At 38.3% G+C, this 13,724-nt stretch overlaps 1 pseudogene; it reads right to left on the bottom strand.

Moving 5' to 3' along the window:
* Positions 1–2,705: 2,705 nt before the first annotated feature.
* Positions 2,706–9,897, bottom strand: LOC118832196 (annotated as a pseudogene).
* Between the last annotated feature and the right edge of the window lie 3,827 nt (positions 9,898–13,724).

The raw sequence follows: 13,724 nt of genomic DNA, 5'->3' as shown, positions 1-13,724 counted from the left end.
CACCAATTAGGGATTTGAACTAGATTGACTCTCAGGTTCCTTCTAATTCTCTAAGACTCTGTGATTCTAAATACATAATTTCTGTTAATTGGGTATGGAATTGGTTTCTCTCTGTTCCTTTGGAGTTTTCTCAGTCTTCACCTTTAATTTACTTTCTTTGGTGATAGACTTCTTGCCTTCCCATAATGAATTCACACCACAAATTCTAGTAGAAATTTCCAACATACCACATATAAACCTGAGAAGGTCATGAGATGTTCTTGTGCAGCCCAACCACAGGAGTTATCTTGTCCCATATCAAAATGGATTCCCACTCAAGGTACAGGATCCCCAGAGGGGTAGTTCACTTGTTTTTCTCATGATTTCATGGGTAATGCAGAGAAGTTGGGTTTCTAGTATTGTAGCTCGTAAACACCCAGTGCTGTGCTTCCTATTAACATTCAGGCAGTGGAAAGGATTAACATTTGAACATGATATAGATCTACTAAGATGGCACAGCAAGAATGGTAGTTAGTAAAAATATTTTTCCACAGAAGTCTGAGGCATACTCTCTAGCCAATCTATAGAGTGTCTGTATAGAGAGCGAGTATCATCTTAAAGACCAGAGGTAGTGAGAAACACAAATGAGATTATACATATGGCAAAATAATAGCACAACTCCTGGTTATGGGGAGTTCTTTTCTCCTACACAAATCTCCCTTCACTGTATCTCACTGCGGGGCTCTATGCGGGGGGGGGGGGGGGTTGTTCCTTTATAGAGTTCATAGGTGACACGTATCTCTTCAAGAAGAATTCACATTCCCTAAAGATACCTTTTAGAGGGCAGCTATCACTCATAGTATTTGTTATCTTCTACTTTTCTTCTGTTTCACTGTAAATCTGGCATTTGCTACTGGCATAATGATTCTAATGATCTTGTCTGTAGAAGAGGGAGATATAAGTGGATGTTTCTCTTATTCCCCTCCTCTCCCAAAGGAAATTCCCTTTCAGGCTGGGACATAGCTCTAATGCTTAAAATGGAATCCTGCAAATTGGAACTCTAGACAGGTTAACTGCTTGACTGGTTGACTCTGAGCTCACCTTATAGTGTTTATACGTAGCCCAAGACTTGTAACTTCACATTCTCAATCAGGAACAAGATGTTGTCTGTTTGTGTCATTTGCTCTATATCCTATGGTCAAAACCTCTGTCATTATTAGGGCTTATTCGTTTTTAGTTCATAGTTTTGATTGCTAGGTTGTGTAACATTTAGTACCTTACCAAACCCAGAGTTGATGGATCCCATGGAGGAAAAGATCAAGTGTCTGGTCCCATGTTCCCAAATGTCAATTGGTCCATGTTGCTCTGCAAGTACAAAGCCTAATATCATTGGTTTCTTCCCTAAACGATGAGGGCTTGATTTCCAGTCAATTCAAAGTCTTTAATTTCTGTAGAGACAGCAATATGTGTCTGGTTTCCCTCTGAGATGGAAAGTTTGATATTATTTGTACTTATTCTGGTGGTGGTGGGGAATTGGGTGAGGAAGGCTTAAAGACAAATATTTTAAAATATTAGGTAATCAGTAACCTCTGAAACCTTTGAATCACCTGTTTTTCGAAGTGATTGTGATTTCTTTATTTAAGTTTGAGACAGCATTGGACCTGTGCCATGTAAAATTTTTTAAAATGCTTTAGAAGATCTCATGGTACAAGGTCCAGGAGAGTACAATGACTGAAGTTTTCTGGGAGCCTGAGTAACTTTTCTGGATTGGGAATATGAATAATGAAGAAAAATCTACAACCAACTGATTTTCTGACTGCAACAAAGGCTAAATGGAGAAAAGATTGTAGACAGTAGGTAGGTTGGCCTGTGAGTAGATCAGTCCTTGGAATATTTTTATATATTTCCATTTTTTTATTTAGTATTTTATTTTTCCCAGTCACATGTAAAAACAATTGTTAACGTTCATTTTTAAGATTCTGAGCTCCAAATTCTCTCTTTTCCTCCTCCCCCCATTGAGAAGGCAAGCAATTTGATATGCCATACATGTGTAGTCACGCAAAACATTTCTATAAGAGCTATGTTGTGAAAGAAAACATACACCAAAAAAAAACTCAAGAAAAATAAAGCAAATAAAGTATGCTTCCATCTGTATTTAGGTACCATCAATTCTTTTTCTGGGGATAGCTAATATTTTTCATCATAAGTCATTCAGAGTTGTCCTGGATTGCATTGCTGAGAGTAGCAAAGTCCTTCACAGGTGATCAGCTTGCAATGTTGCTGATACTTTGTACACAGTACATTTCACTTTGCATCAGTTCATGTAAGTCTTTCCAGGTTTTTCTGAGAGCATCCTGCTGATCATTTTTTTTTAATTTGAAAGAATATTTATGAAAATACTCGAATTTATAAAAATTACATGCATAGGTATTTAATTTCTAATAATCAGGGAGTAGCAGAAGAAACCTAAATATGGTAAAGACTTTATCAACACTAAATACAAACAATATTTTTAGTGCTAAGATGGCAGAAGGATTCTCAAAGATAATAAAAGACATCCTAATTTGTAGAAAATCAGGCCTAGCTCTATGCAATAAATTAAGTTAATCTCTACTACATAATACAATCATTAGGATGAAATGCCTGTTTGCAAATCACATCTATTTAAAATGTGCTTAATTGGGCCTGTTCATTCTTCTCTTGGCAGTTCATGTACTCAGGAAAATCTAGAGGGGAGCATGGGACTGGGTGTGGGAGGCTATAGCCTGCTGAAGCTTGTCTTTGTCTCTGTGACAAAGGCAAATAGTTCTTTTTTTTTCCTTGAAGCTGAGGACAAAATCATCTATTTTCATTTTCCCCAGAGAGAAATCTTCAGTGAGTGTGTCTGACTCCTCCTCTGCCTCCTGGGCCACCACCTTCGCCTCACCTGGAGGGCACTGGAGGGGCAGCTCCAGCTAAACTCATGCTGCCTTTACATCTTCGTTTTGGAGCCAGATTTCATCTGAGTGAGCAGTTTATATCTGTCCAGGACCTTTTGGCCTCCAGGCAGGGCCTTAGAAGGAGAGTTTTTCAGGTGGGATCTTCCATATTCTTTACCAACTTGTCTTTGTCAGTGATAACCTGCTTCAGCTGTGGGGCTGAGTGGAGAACTGCCCTAGGAACGCTTCCTTGTTCCTCCATATCGTTAACTGAGACACACTCAGCTCTGAGAGTTCTAGAAATGCATCAGGGATATCAGGCATCTTGTAACCACACCCGTTTTGGCCTGTCAGCATCCGGTGGTCAAGTGATAGCAACAGGCAATGGCAGACTGGAGGGGAAACCATAGGACTGAGCAGCAGGTTTGGGTCTGGAATAACCTGAGGCTGGAGAAATGGCATCAGTAACTGGGACAGAAGGCGTGAGTCTCTTTGCTTCTTGTGGAGAATATGAGGGTAGAAATGAAAAACTCTGTGCAGCATAAGGAGGCATTCCCTCTGGACCTCTGTACAGGTATGGAAATGCTGAACTGGGAGCCAAAACACCAGGATTCTTCCAAAAGTCATTAAAGAGTCTTTGAATAATTTCTCCAATGTCAGAGTCCATGATAAAATTGTTTGCTAATGGACAGGTGACAAACTCCGTTTTTGTCCATTAAATGATTTCGTATTGGAAGGTAAACACCTCCAAAATTTTTTTTTCACCTGAGGAAACTGAGGAGGAGGATACTATTATTAATTGTAAGGTTGTTTACTTTGAATGGTGATTTGTGCTCCAAATCTTTATTTCAGGTATGGGGGCGTGAGCCGAGGGGGAATAGATGAGCCACTGTTTCTGCAGCAGGCTAGTGAGGCACCCTCCCCCGCATCCGTCCCTCCCTACCCCTTTCAAATCCGCCCCCCTCCCCTCTCGCTCCTTCACCTCAGGCGGCAGTTCACGCGCCTCTCTTGCTCAGTGGTAAGAGTCAGCTCATGGGTTGGGCCAAGGCACGGAGAGTTCAGGCAGGCTGCTGCCGGGACTGCCAGGGCATATCAGGCCGCAGGGCTTCCTTGCTCGCTCGCTCTGGGCTTGTCTGCTCCTCGGTTGGTCAGGGAGGGGGCCGACACTGCTGCTGCCACTCCGCTCCCATCTATGCCTGCCCATCATTTGTTATACCACAATAATATTTCATCATAATCACGTACCAAAATGTGTTCAGCCATTCCACAGTTCATGGGCATCCCCACAATTTCCAATTCTTTGCAAACAGAAAAAAGCTGCTATAAACATTTTTGTACATATAGGTCCTTTTCTTTTTTTTTTTTAAATCTCTTTTGGGATACAGACCTAATAGTGGTGTTGTTGGATCGAAGGGTATACATGGTTTTAAAGCCCTGTGGGCATAGTTTCAAATTGCTCTACAGAATAGCTGAATCAGTTCACAACTCCATGAACAATGCATTAATGTCTCATTTGTCCCACGTTCCCTCCACCATTTGTAACTTTTCTTTTCCGTCCTATTAGCCCATTTCATAGGTGTGAGGTAGTAGCTCAGAATTCTTTTATTTGCATTTTGTTCACATGGTTGTAGATAGCTTTGATTACTTCATCTGAAGCTGTTCATATTTTTTGATCATGTATCAGTTGAGGAATGGCTCTTATTTTTATAAATTTGGCTCATTTCTCTCTGTGTTGGAGAAATGAGGCCTTGATCTGAGAAGCTTGCTTCAAATTTGTTTTCACAGTTACTGTTGCAGTGTTTCCCTCAATCCCATTTCCCTTTTATTCTATTCTCTTTGTCCTTTCACCCTGTCCCTCCTCAAAAGTGTTTTGCTTCTGACTGCCCCTCCACCAATCAGTCTTCCTTCTATCACACCTCCCTTCTTTTATTCCCTTCTCCTCCTAATTTCCTGTACTGTAAGATAGATTTCTATACCCAATTGAGTGTGTATGTTATTCCTTCTTTCAGCCAATTCTGATGAGAGTAAAGTTCACTTACTGCCATCTTATCTCCCCTCGCTTCCCCTCCACTGTAAAAGCTTTTTCTTGCCTCTTTTATATGAGATAATTTACCCCATTCTACTTCTCCCTTTCCTTTTCTCCCAGTACATTCCTCTCTCACCTCTTAATTTTAAGTTTTTAGATATCATACTTTCATATTCAACTTACACCTGTGCCCTTTGTCCATATATATTCCTTCTAACTGCCTTAGTAATGAGAAAGTTCTTATGAGTTATAAGTATCATCTTCCCATGTAGGAATGTAAACAATTTAACCTTACTAAGTCCCTTGTGGTTTCCCTTTCCTATTTACCTTTTTATGCTTCTCTCCAGTCTTGTATTTGAAAGTCAAATTTTCTATTCAGCTCTGGTCTTTTTATCAGGAATGCTTGAAAGTCCTCTATTTCACTAAATGTAATTTTTTTTCCCTCCTTACTGAGTATAATCCTTCAGGGGAAAAAAAGTGGATATTCAATGAATTCTTCCTTGGACAGAGACTAATTCATATTTTTCTTGGAGGTTTTAGATATAGCAGCTTTGACATCGGTATCTTTTCAGTGTGTGTTTTGATCTTCCTTATCACCATAGTATCTTTTTATGGTCAAAAGCAAATTTCTGTTGTTTGCTCATACTCCTAGCCTTTTACTTGATTTTGAACTCTTTGTTAAAGTAGGGCTGTGCTTCCAGAGTAGATGGCACACTATCCCAAACTTCGTGGGTTTTGTGCAGCAGTTTTCAGACATACTTCTAGGGACCTTTAAGTGTTCTGTTGTTCCAAGGTGATATGATCTTAAGGAGAGTTGTTTACTACTCTCCTGGGCTATGCTCTGGTCTATGAGTGACTATAAGCACTCTTTTCTGCCCCAGAACGGTGAGGGTGGTCCCCACTCCACTGTAACCACAAGCTCTGGTATGCTAGTACTCCTCCTCACCCCGGGACTGCTACCCTGGACTGTGACCTAGATCTGAGTATGGGCAAAGCAACAGAGTCCTGCCTCAGTACTAGAAAAGGTACCCCTGTAATCCCCTTCCGACCAATTGTTTGACCCCCTTATAATCTATGGTTTGAGAGCTCTGAAAACAACTGCTGCCACTGCTGATTCAGTGGCTCCCCAGGCCTGCTTCCGGTTTGCTGGGGCTGGGTCTGTGTTGGCATAGCCTGTGCTGGACTATGCTCCTCTCTCACCCTGGTGCAACAGACCTTTCCTGCTGAACTTCTAAGTTGTCTTGGCCTGGAAAAGTGTTTCATTCTAGTTTTTGGTGGGTCCCACCACTCTAGAATTTGTTTAAGCTCATTATTTAAAGGTATCAGAGGTGTTTTGGGGAGATCTCAACTGAGTCCCTGCCTCCACTCCACCATCTTGGCTCTGCCTCCACAATTGTTTTTAGTTGAAGTTACCATTTGGAAACTTGTGATAAGCTTGTTTTTAGTGATGTTTAACTAATTGGCTTTTGCTGTTTTATAATGTGGACACTGAAGAACTGATGACTCAGTTGTTTCTGAGCCAGAATTGGGTAAGCATACAAAAGGGAAGTCCCAACACACCCCTTCTTCATTTTGTTTTCTACTGTGATTGCAAGGAGGTAAGATAAAGCATTGCATTCGAGAGGTGGATGGGGTAAGGCCTCTATTCAGACCTAACTATGGTGCTTATTCCTTACTGATCTAAGGTGAATTAGTATTCAAGACAGATGTCCAGGGAGCCTTGTGAGTTTGAGAAAGGCTAAGATTTTATTTGAAGTTTCATCAGACCTAAATGGCAGTGATTTTAGTAGCCAATAGAGCAGGAGTGTCCAAAGGCTGTGTGAATGGCTAAAGATATAAGATGCATAAAAACAGCAACCCAAGAACAGTTACATCTCCAGGGAGTGAGATCTTTGGTGCCCCCTCAAAATGTGCTGATTATCAGCTGACAAGTTCATGGACCCCTCCAATACAAGCTGGGTTGTCTACCCATCAGAGAGATTCAGCTAAGAAGATCTCAGTCAAGATTTCATGACTAGATAAAAGGACTCAGTGCCAGGAGTTGTGAGGTACTCCTCATCTCAATGGGCTCTGTTCTTGTGTCTCACTGCAACTGAATTTGAAGGTTGAGTCTATTTTCTCTCTCCCTCTCTCTCTCTCTCTCTCTCTCTCTCCCTCCCTCCCTCCCTCTCTCTCTCTCTCTCTCTCTCTCTCTTTCTTTCTCTCTCTAACCCCCTCTCCCTCTCTCTCTGTGCATGTGTGTGTGTGTGAGAGAGAGAGAGAGAGAGAGACAGAGAGAGAGAGAGAGAGGGAGAAAGAGAGAGAGAGAGGCAGGCAGACAGAGAGAAGGAAGAGAAAGATGCAGAGGAAAAGAGGAGAGATGAAGGGAAAATAAGAAAGGAAGTGAGGAAACAGGAGGGGAAAGGAGAGAAAAGGAGGGGAAGGATGAGAAAGGGAAAGGAAGGGAGAGTTTAGAAATAAAAACAAAAAAATAAGAAAGCAAAGGAAAAATAAGCAAGAAATATCTGATTTCCATTTGGATTTAGAAAAGTAAAAAGTTAAATGTACATTAAATCAGTCTCTTAAACAGCAGGGAAGTGGTCCCTCTTGGTAACTACTGACAGCAAAGTGGGCGTGCAATTTGTTTGTCACTTCCAAGTTTGCCCTAACTTTTGAAAGTGTTTTCCTGCATGTCAGCTGGTTCAGTGTATGGAACTCCTGAACCAAACTTCTGAAGTTATAGACCATTATCATGACTTCTGGCTTCTCTTTTTCTCTTTGGTGATTGCTATTTTTTTTCTCTTTATTCCCATTAATGGTTGGTTGCTTTTCTCAGAGGAAGAAGATTGAAAGGATAGACCGTGAGTAATGACACCTGCTTCAGATCACACTGGCAATGTATTTTTTTCATTACTTGCTTTGATATTTTATTTTCTTTCCTTTTTTTTTTATTTTGAGTGAGAGAGAGCTATAAATTGTGGTAGGTTGGTTAGGCAGTACTGCACAGGAATCGGTTTTACTAACTCAGGAATTTGTTTCTAAAACTTTTTATCATTAGTTTATTAATGAAATAAAAGGATTTTACACTAATTTTTATTATTGTTGGGAAGCAGAAAGAATTTCAGATTTCTAGTCACTGTCTCTACCACTTGTTATCTTTGTGACCAATGAAAGGGTCATTAAATGTCTGAATGTGTTTCCTCCTCTGCAAAATGAAATGATTGAACTAGATAGTACATACTTTCAGTCTGAACTCTGTACTATATCATTGGAAGAGGAATATTTATGTAACAATTTGACATAAGGAAGCATTCTTTCTAAAAGTATTCTTCCCCACATCTTAAAGAAAACACTTATCTGTTTCAATATTTTTTCTTTTTTTTTCCTTTCTTGTTCCTTAACTATTATTTTCTTCTTCTTTTCTCCTTGTTCTTTATCTCCTATTTTCCCAAAGCTATAATGGTACAAGAGTAGGGAGTATGGTCAAGTTAGCGGTCAAGATCATGTATTTTGTTTTGTTTGGAGAAGGGGGTGGTAAAGGATAATGATTATGATACCATTCCATCACTTCAACCAAAAGCCTTGATTTTGTCTGTCTCTGTCTCTCTCAGTCTCTCTCTCTCTGTCTCTCTCTCTCTTTGTCGCTGTCTCTCTGTGTGTGTTATGTGTGTGTGTCTTTCATTATCTCTCTCTCTCTCACATACACACACCACGACAAAACTTGTAAAACAAAGCTATGACCTTTGATATATAATATGTTATTTTACATTGCTACCAAATTTAGTTTCTTAACCAAAAAATTTTGTATGACTGTGTTTGTGTAAACATAATATTTGGTCAAATCATTTAAACATATTGAATTTCTTTTTGATTGATATAATTATTTTAAACATTTATTCCTGTGAGTTCCTCATAGATTAATATTGCACTTCATAAGACTTTCTATTTCATGAATATTCCATTTCACAGGATAATACCTATTATGTTCCACTGGGTTGGTTTCATGTAAGTGACTACTTCTACCATTTGCATAGGTGATATATGGACTGGAAGCTTGGACTCACTCTTTGTCCATATTGCATAAGTCAGTATTTAAATCAATGTACCAAACAACAGAAACAATATAATACTGTATAGAAGGTTACTATAAAAGCAAGACACAAGACATTTCTGAAAATAGCTCTATGAAACTGTGTGTGTGCATGTATATGTACATGTGTGTACATATGAAACAAATACAGATTTAATGGAATTAAGAGCTACTTTCCTCTCTGTATAAATATTAATTTCTTAAATCTGGGCCACAGGACAATATCTTTGGATTTAACTGAAGAAAATTGAATGAATAATGCTTACATTAATGTCTTTAGGTTTATTTCCAGAGCTGTTCAGCACTCTCTTCTGCTGCTGTAAGAAAAATCATGTGGGTTTCTGAAAGGCCTTCCTGGTTTTGATAATCCAGATGGGCAATGAAGAATTACCATTTAAAAATAATTAAAAACAATCATTTGGATCTTACTTTCCTAATGATATTTTTTTTTCCACTGAAAGAATGAAAAATTTTAGTGAAGAAATTCTAAAATTGTATGTTAATCTATTCTGTTCATAAAAGAAAGACATTTGCAGACATAAAAAATGGATCAATATAATGGTGATGAAATCTAAGTAGACACTTATTAACAATATAATAGCTTTGTTTATCTTGTATCCTGTGGTAGAAAATAAATCATTGTCCTACTAAATCTAATAACAAAATATTTTATCAAGCTATACAGAAATTTTTTAAATGGTTAAAAACAGAATATATAACTCATCTGAGATTGGAGGCAGAATGTTTTCTTCCCTTGAAAGTTAGAAAACAATTTATTATACTTTAAACAGGTATTTAACATTCCCATTTATGTTGAGATATGGTAGTTACACTGTACCTGAATATACATCTGCATTATCCCCAGTTATAGTTATTACTGTTTGTATATTCAAGGCAGAGAACATGCTGTATGAGTAAGGAGACAAAGCAATGATAAATGATTTTTATTAGGACTGTGACTCCTAGAGGTAAAGAGATAAATAAGCTACAATAAATGGGTTCTGGAAGAAGAGGTCTTTGACAGGGAGATGCTTGTTACTACAAAATCTTGTTATATTTTACATAGCAAATAAGTTTTGTATTAATAACATTTGCGAGGTGTGCATCTGTAAGGTCTGGGCTAGAAATTTAATTTACTTCCATGGTTTTACTAGGATTCAAAAACAATTTCTGGATCTACACAGTGCCAGATTAAAAAAAATGGAATTCAGTATTTAAATGGAAAAAAATTATGCCAAATAACAAAGACTGAATTATGTCCCCCCAAAACACAAATCTACCAAACTTAATAGGTTTAGTGAGAAAGAAATAATGAAGAGAGAACCAAGACCTGGGTTCTAGTCATTCACAACCTGGAAAATCTGTTTATATCGTTTCTTCTTTCCAGTACAGAACTATTTCATTAATATTTTTTTTTAAATAAAACGTCTGGATCACATGATAGCAAATGCCCTCTCCAGCTTAAAAAAACTGTTTGAGCTTGTGAATCAAAGAATAATGATCTCAATTTCCTGGCCTTGAATATTGTAAATACGTAATACATTTTTTGCTGAATTGGATTTTAATTGTTCTCTTTTTTATGAGTCTTGTTACTGCAGATGGGTCACAGGTGTTGGGAAATATCTTATATGAAAACATTCTGTGTATTCCATGATCTGATTTATTTTCTGTGAAGACATACAGCTGTGAGGATGACGCCAACAGGAAAGTGGCTAATAGAAATTTTATGAATCAGGTGGTTGTTTTGTCTACCAGAGGGTTTCAAAAGCTGGGAGATCAGAGTCAGAGTGAAAGTTTTTGGAGCTAGATTTAGGTAATTCAATTATTCTTGACAAAGGATTTATTTAATTGATCAAATGTAGGTTTAACCATACAAAGTTGGAAAAAAGCAACAAATTTAAGAATTGTTATAAAAGGAGGAAGCAATAGGAATTGGCAATAACTGGATTGAAAGTAAGGAAGATGAGAAGGTAAAAAATGAGAAGGAAGTATTCCTTGTTGAAAAGATTATGCTGATGTTGGTGACTGTATGTGGCAGTTAGTTGCCATAACTTGTGGCTCAACAATCAAAGCTCTTTACTCACAGAGGACAGGTACAATTTTAGAAGTTTCTCACTTTTTAATACTCTCCATAGCTCATGTTTTTCCCCTCCAAGAGAAAACCTAGTAGTCTCAGAATTTGACTTTTGTCATCCCCTTAAAGGAGTGTTATCTTCCATGTAACCAAACTTAAAGCCAGGGGAGAATAAATGTTTTTATTACGTAAAAGAGAGAACATGAAAAGGATTTACAAATAAGGCAGTCAAGAAAAATCTCCCCTTGAGTGAGATATGCTTTATTAGGAACCTCTACTGTCACTCCAATGTGAAAAGAATGAATAAAAAGCACAATGCAGATTACAAAAGATGAAATTGATAGTTTCTGTCATATAATTGGAAATACCTAAAATAATCATTGAAAATAGAATTAGAAGAAAATATGCAGATTGGGAAAAATCTGTAATAAATATTTGATAAGATACTGGTTTTTGAAATCTAAATAGTCAAGAGTCATGTCTCCATGAACAAGTGATCCAAAATCATAGTTTTCCAAAGAATACACACAGTCAACAACTGTCAGTAAAAAAAATTCTTGAAATCACTGGCAATTAGAGAAATGCAAATTTTAAAACTCTCATATATAGCTTCACACATGTCAAACTGGCACTAATGGGAAAGATATGGAATTTCAGTGTCTGTGTGTCTACCAGGAAACCAGCATTCACTGCTATTTGAATTGTCGATTAGTCCAATGTTCTGGAAAATAATTGTGAATTAAGTGATAAAAGATCTTAAATCATTCATACTGTTTCCTCTAGAGATCAGAGTACAATATTGGATTTATACTTCAATGATTTTAGTGTCAGTAAGGAAAAAATATTTGTTCCCCCACCCACTACACCCCCCCGCCCCCCCAGCAAAAAAAAAATATACCAGCATTAGTTCTTTAATCTCTGCAAAATTAGAGAGATGCAGGTTCTTTTCTCAGTAAGAAGGCAGATGAGATTCAGTTTTGTTTTATTTTGTTTTCTTTTGTTTGCTGACAGCCACAATCCAAAGTGCATCTACAATGCCCTGAAGGCTATTTAAGGGCCAAAGAGCTCTGGTGCATTTCAACTACTCAGCACTGTGGCCAGAATGGCCTTTGTTTTATTTGAGTGACTCAATTTATCTCAGTGAGCTTTACTAGGTACGAAGCTCCAGGCCCAAACCCCATTATGCGTTAATGTAATCCATGTGGATGTGAACCTCCCAGGGTCCTAAGGGGAGGGGCCAACTCAAGAACCAATCACCAGAGCCTGAGCTCTGGTGATTCAGATGATGTTTGATGTCTGAAGCCCTATAAGAAGGGAGGACAGAGCCATTTGTATGGGGATCTGGAGATGGTGTTGATGAGGAGACTCCGGGCAGCTGTAGCTAAGGAGCCCTCCAGCTTGTCAACCCGGATGCTGAAACTTTGTTGAACTCTGGTAACTATGTGTTGGGATTTGAATCAGACAAAGTCTGTTGATGTTTGAAATTTGTTTGCATTTTGTTTTGAAGTTCAGGGTGCTGGCATTTTCCCCTGAACTAACTGAATGATATTTGAATGCTGAATTAAAAGTAAGCTTGTCAACCCCTTCACCTTGCTTTCCTTAATTAAGCAGATCAGAAGAACCTGTGCTGTTGGCAGCTTTCTGGGTGCTGGCTGTGGGTGGGTCTTATACCCCCACAGAAGCTGCCAGCCAGATTGTTAAAACACACTGATGAAGCCACACTGATTTGTGATAACGATATGATGGTGGAGAGGCAGACTGAACACTTCTGTATTGTACTGAATGGACCATCATCAACCAAAGTTGAAACCACTGACATTATACCTCAGGTTGAAATCAATCCCTCTGTAGCTCAACTTCCAAATGAAGATGAGGTTTTGAATGCCATTACACTCCTCTCATGTGGTAAAGTGCCCCATGCTGATTCTGTTTCTGCTAAGATTTACAAGGTGGGAGTCTACTACTCATATAAAAGTTGATGGAAAATTTCCAGGTTATATGGCAAGAGGAGATTATCACCCAGTAGTTCAAGGATGCCTTCCTTGTCCATCTCTATAAAGGCAAAGGAAACTAATTGTTCTGTGAGAATCACAGGGGGATTCTCTCTGGCAAGATTAGTCACATTAGGAGGGAAGCAGAAAGTTGGGAAAGAATTTTTACAACGACCTCATCTCTAAAATATACAGGCAACTGAGTCAAATTTATAATAATACAAGTCATTCCCCGATTGATAAATGGTCAAAGGATATGAACAGGCAATTTTCAGAGGAAGCAATTAAAGATATCTATAGGCATATGAAAAATGCTCTAAATCACTATTGATTAGAGAAATGCAAATTAAAACAACTCTGAGGTACCACATCCCTCCTATCAGATTGGCTAACATGACAAAACAGGAAAATTATAAATGCTGGAGAGGATGTGGGGAAATTGGAACATTGTTACTTTGTTGGTGGAGTTGTGAACTGATCCAGCCATTCTGGAGAGCAATTTGGAACTATTCCCAAAGGGCTATAAAAGTGTTCATACCTTTTGACCCAGCAATACCACTTCCAGGGCTGTATCCCAAAGAGATCATAGAAGTGGGAAAAATGACCCGTATGTTCAAAAATATTTTAGCGGTTCTTTTTGTGGTGGCACAGAATTGGAAATGAAGAG

Source organism: Trichosurus vulpecula, chromosome 9 (genome assembly GCF_011100635.1).
Source record: "Trichosurus vulpecula isolate mTriVul1 chromosome 9, mTriVul1.pri, whole genome shotgun sequence".
Lineage (NCBI taxonomy): Eukaryota > Metazoa > Chordata > Mammalia > Diprotodontia > Phalangeridae > Trichosurus > Trichosurus vulpecula.
This window is presented reverse-complemented; position numbering and strand designations above follow the sequence as displayed.